We start from the raw sequence: 6000 nt of genomic DNA, 5'->3' as shown, positions 1-6000 counted from the left end.
AGCCATTGCCCTGCTACACATACAGGACCTGAGGAGTTAAGTCTGGCTTTAAACAGTGGTTCGAAATGGACTTCCTGGAAATCAGTTCAAGTTAGGCTATGTACAATAAATTAAAAGTGCAATTCTTTTCAGAGTCGAGTTACAGATATGCAAGAAAGAGTGGCTTCAGGGCATTGAAGAAAGACGTTGATGTTCGGTTCTGTGCCGCCACACTATGCGTCTGAAGGGTCTTGTCAATCCAAAGTCTAACCATTGTGACAATTTGATTGGGTGGGCTTCTCCCCGAGCACCATATGTGACGAACGCCAGTCTGGATCAACCGCAAAAGGACCAGAAAAGGTATCGTCCCAAGACGACCTGGTGAACATCTGGGCCATGACAGTGCCGCTAGCACTGATTGGCATCCTTACCGGTCAGTGCGTGGTGGACAATTTGTATCCGCCCTGTTCAACGCGGTGCTCCAGAACAACGGGATGGACTTCCAGTCTCTTATCCGGCCGCGCAACAATCAGCTTCCATCTGGTGCCCAACGCTTCGCTAAAACCGCTGCTATCGCTCAGCAAATCATTTATTGACAGTGCCAGCACGACAGTCGTGCAATAAACCTGCGCAACAACCAGTCTTGCCTCACCCAGCTTTCACCTCCTATTTAGTCGTGTGGTAACGCCCGCGCAAAACTCGGTCTGTATCACCCGCTCTAACCATCTCCCTTGATTCTGTCTTGTGAGGTGCTGCTGTCCACCCACCCTACCCGATGCTAAGTCTTGTGCTCATGCCTCAGCGCACGTCAAACATTGCCAACGACTTTGTCAGGAGCAGCTCATCTAACGACAAAGTCAAAGTAAGGAACCATTGAACCAATGCTCACCAAGTGGGTGGGTGTGTGTGAGCGCACTCGCGTACAGTCTGCCTTAATCTATTAAATTACTCTTGACATTCAAAGCGTGGTCAGACATTGCCATTTCTGGCTACTTCTGAAATTCCGGGTGGGTGAATGGGTGGGCTTGTTGGCGGGTGAGAAGAAAATTTGGAAGGAAAAAATAAGCCTCACATTCGTCTTTCTCAAATTACACATGGGTGCTCGCTGAATAAACACTTCTACTAGCGATGCAGATCATCGTCGCCAACATCAATTTATTTTCCACCTCCGAACCTGAAGAGCGCCGAGAAGACGGAAAGAAGCAGGCTTATTACATTGGGTGGCAGCCTCTGCAGTGAAAGCTGATTGTTGTGCATGGGAACAAGTGAACCGCCCTGGTAACGTGTGAATTTCCGGAAGAAATCTCTCCTATTTGACATGGCAATGAAATCAGAGTGGCAGATGTGCGGATTTAAGTAGAATTTGGCGGGTAATCGCACACTTTCAGCAAGTCTCGCATGCCGTCCCGAAATCTCGCGAGAACATGACGGAGAGAGCAATGGGATTCTGTTGCGCCTGCAGTCGTCACGCGCATAAGAAACCCCTAGGGATGTGCGAATGGGTATCAGTCTAGTGACAGAATGAGCGAGTACGACAGAGAGTACGCGTGTCCGCTTGCTTGCTTGCATATTATGTGCGCTTGCATCGATGCATACACGCTAAAATGTACATCGACATGCGTGGAGGGGTAGTCACAAACAGACTAAAAACGCAGAGATGAATGGAGGACAATAAAGGGGAGGCTACTGGAGGGGAGGGATGGTAAGAAAGCCTGAACTCTAAGGGTAAGAAATTTGTAAAAGCATAAAAGGGAACTTAAGGGCAGTTAAAGAATTTCTAACTTTTTACGTCTGCTCGTTGAGACAGCAGTTATTGTGCCGACGTGTCAGGAGCATTTTATTGCGAAATACTGAGTAACCGCCTTAGTTGAGGCAGGCAGCAGCTGAAGCTACAACACCGATGAACCTTGAGTGCTCAGTCACACAGTGGGTGGTTACAATAACACTCTTGAACCCTGAGTGTGCGTTCACAGTGTTCAGTTACAGTAACACAGATGAATCGTCAGTGTTCACTCACACAGTGTTCGGTTACAATGAATCTGTATTTTGCCGGGGAAAGAAATTTTCAGGACATTCTCATTATTATACATTTTAATATTAAGATATATAAAAATATCTTTATGGCAAATGACGTCTTAAATTAGGGCTCTTTTAAGAAAAGAATTTTTCTAATAAGGATTTTAAAACGGTTTTTAAATGTTTGCACATTGACTCTGAAAGCAAGCCATACAAGTATACTTATACTCCATCATGAAACACTGGAATCAGAGCAAGGTAGAATAATATTCTAAAGCAATGTACGCTGGCAACAGACTAAGATGCTATCATAAGGCAATGAGCACCGCATGCTTAAAGCTTTCGAAGCAGAGCAAACAGAAGAAAAATTGAGCAAAAGGGCATACAACAAAAACACAAATATGTGAAAAACCAGAATATTGTCAGGGGACTCGAAAAAAATATGAAAACGGAAATAAAGCAACTTTCTGTTGGAAAATAAAAGCGAAAAAAAAAGAAATAAAGCAGCTGGTGCGGTTGACAGTATCATTGTATTACACCGGGCAAGGAGAGAGCAGATTGAGGAGGACGGCGATAAGGAGACGAGCGGGGGAAATGAGCTTATCGCGCCTGGAGTGGCTGTATGAGGGGTGGATGAGGAAGGGTTACTGCACGTGTCGCAGCCACCGGCAGCGTGGACGCCGCCAAGCCGGGTTCTCGAGAACTGCCTGGAGGCTGTGGTTCGCAGCACGATCTATGATCGTCTTTATGCAATGTCGTCTTGGCTGTTCCCGGCCTGCTGTAAGCAGCCTGTTGCTGTGTTTGGCCCTTGCTTGGCAGTCAACTTCTTTGGTCCGATCATAGAAGGGAGTCACCGTCTTCTGACCCTTTCTGGGCAGGATGTCAACGCCTTGGGCACGTCCTCGGCAGTTGCGGCTTTTAAGTCTTGTTTGGGGCATAAGGTCACTGCATATCTGACCTGTCTTGCAAATCTTTGCTTCCCTGCGGCAGTCATCGACATCTTGCCAGGATTTTGGTAGAATGTATGGTTTTTAATTGCGTTTGCTATGATAGTCAAGTAAGCGATTTGTGAAAGGCTGACAGAGATAAAGTTACATTCTGAGCAAGAAGCTTATCTAAATATGCAATAATTATTTCTTTAGCTTTAAATGCCTTATACAAAGTAGGTTTCTACAAGCTGCTTTATTTTTGTGCACAACAGCAAGGCTAAAAGAAATATATCTGCATTTTTATAATGCTTGGGAGACACAGAAATGGAGAGAGAAAGAGAAGAAAGAGTAACGGAAGAAGAGCCAACAATAGTGTGGAAGTGAATCAAAGTTTCGAAGTGAGAGAGAAAAAGAGAGAACGTGTGAATGAGAGGGAAGAGGGAAAGCGAGAGCAATGAAACTTTAGAGGTATTTCTGTGAGCTCTGTATTTCTCCTTGTTTCAGAACCACAGAGGAGCCACCTCCATACTGAATGCCTCTAAGCTAAATTGCCGAAAACATGATTTCGAGCAAAAAGGTGCCTTGCACAGAACTCCCTTCGAGTTCTCGTGTAAACTTGCACCTCGCACAGTAAGGAACTTGATTGCCTGCCTCGCCTAAAGCATCAGTGTTTGTATGTCAGCTCGGCCAACCTGTGGTAGGCGTGATCAAGTGTAATGAGATTTCCTATCTCTGTGCCTGGTCCTAGCGACATGGTTCCCTGTTTCGCACTAAACAGGTTCGGCTGCAAAAATTAGCGACAGCAAATTAGCTCAGGAGGTCAGAAGAATAGCTGGATTCCTAGATGCTGCTGCAGGCGTCTCCATAACCTGTGATGCCGGATGCTGTTATCTATCGGGAATAAAAAATGCAAATGTTAGGCTTCAAAATTCAGCAATACTCTAGAAAATGGCAGGTCTGTAGATAGTAAGCACCGCCGAGGGTAGTCAGAAGGAGTTATCGACTGCAATGATTGAATATTTTACAATATTTTACCGATAGTAACTCTAACCTATGTAAATGTATGCAGGCATTGAAGGAATTACTACCAACACAGTTCCTATCCGTATTAATGTTCACTCACAATGTGTACAGTTCATACGAAAGCCTGCTTCAAATTCTTTTGAAATGTGTTAATAACGTGTTTAAATCCGTGATTCTGTGTTATTTCTTTATCTGTTTAAGCTGCAGAAGAAAGTTTTTTTAACATTCTATTCACAGTTAAGAAGGTGATAACACGAGACGAATTGGAAGTGTCTTTTGTCAGAAGTCATCATTCGTGGAGTGTAAAATTTTCTTATCCATTGCTCGAATCATCCAAACCGTTTGCCTCATACGTTGGTGTGCTTTGGCATTGGATTTGAGAGAACGTGGACATTAAAGGAACAATAATACCCTTGCCCTGCACACATTCCAGGAAAGGAACATATCCAGAGATTGTACATTCTATTAACTCTTTAGAGTTCTGTCAAGTGTGGATTGACAATAAACATCAATTACTTTGTTCTTCAGCAAGAAAGTCTAAATATACAGAGCTATTGTACACATCCAGAACTCTTCACAGTTTCTACCTCGTCTACAGATAACATATTTACAGCAATTACAGCGCATCCACGATCCTTCATGGACGACACTACGGCTATTAGTGGATATCTCGAGTGTGGGGTAGTCATGACTTGAGTGGACCATGGACGTGAATAGGTGGATTGCTGTCTGTCTGCCAAAACCAAACCAGAGCCTCTTGAGAAGTTCTCCACTGTTAGTCTCTACGAGTCTAAACAATGAATGTGACTAAACCGGAAGTTTTACACAAACATGCCTGATTTTAGTAGTTAACTGAAAAAAATCGTGTGCTAGTAGTCCAGTAATACAAGTTGATGAGCGAACGGAGCCTGGCTTGAACGTTGCGGCTACAGGCGACAAGGGCGAAGAGTTCTCACAAGAGCAAAGAGTATTCTGGTTTGCGTGTCATATTGTCATAATAAACAACATGTATATGTAAATACGCTCGTTGAAAAGCAATTTTTAAATTCACGTATTGGGCAACGTAACCTATGATTCAGCTTTTAAAGCTTTTTAATTTAAACCTAGCTAAAGACAGAGGTGTCGCAGGAACTTGGTGACCAGACTCCATTTGTCAGAAGGACGCCTGGTCTCACAGCAGTGATTTTTCAGTCTTTGTCCACGTGACATAGCACCTGCTCTTCACTATAGGTTAAATGTCACATTTATCTTTATTTCTGGTGTTTCACATATTGTAGGACATTTTACAGAACATTTCTCCCTTTCTTTACTCAGAAAACAGTATGAAAGAGGAATTTTCATTTATCTCAACAAATACAATCTAAGCTTAACAAGTTTAGATATGATATTTGTATCCTGAATAAAAAAAATAAGAAATTTTACAATGCCTTTGAATAACAATTGAATTGAATGATATACATATTTTCTACCTATGAGCGGATAATAATTCTCATTATGGTCGGCGTGACCTTTATAATCACGATGATCCAATGAACCCTCATAATAAGCAGAGTAGTCTTTCCTTTCTTTCTCTTTTCTTTCCTATCTTTTTTTTTTTTTCTCCCGCCTTCTCTTTATCCATGTTTTTCTATGTATGTGTCTTCATATATACATATGTGGTCTTTATATATATGTGGTACACGTGCTTCCTCTCTGTACCTTTCCCCTACTGTTTAAATAACAAAGAGGAGGCCACAAATCTTATAAGTTGATAAATCGACTTTAACTTTTTGTCATTTCATCTTTTTATCAACATGTTTATACCTTATTTCAAACGTATAGCTTGAGAAAGCGGTAAAAATTCGTTATAAAAACTTTACCAAGACCCGCTCCCTCTACTGTAATTTGGAGATCGTGCGATGTGTCGTGTGTTCGGACACCATGCCGCCTCACAATACCATTAAAGACTCCACTGCCCTGGTTAGGCTTTCTTTTTTTCCTGTGGTAATGAGCTCTCGTGATCAGGTGGAGAGCCTTTTCTGGGCCACAATTGTCAAGAAAAAAAGTCGACGGA

This window comes from Pomacea canaliculata, linkage group LG3 (assembly GCF_003073045.1).
Source record: "Pomacea canaliculata isolate SZHN2017 linkage group LG3, ASM307304v1, whole genome shotgun sequence".
Taxonomy (NCBI): domain Eukaryota; kingdom Metazoa; phylum Mollusca; class Gastropoda; order Architaenioglossa; family Ampullariidae; genus Pomacea; species Pomacea canaliculata.
Note: the sequence above shows the minus strand (reverse complement) of the source record.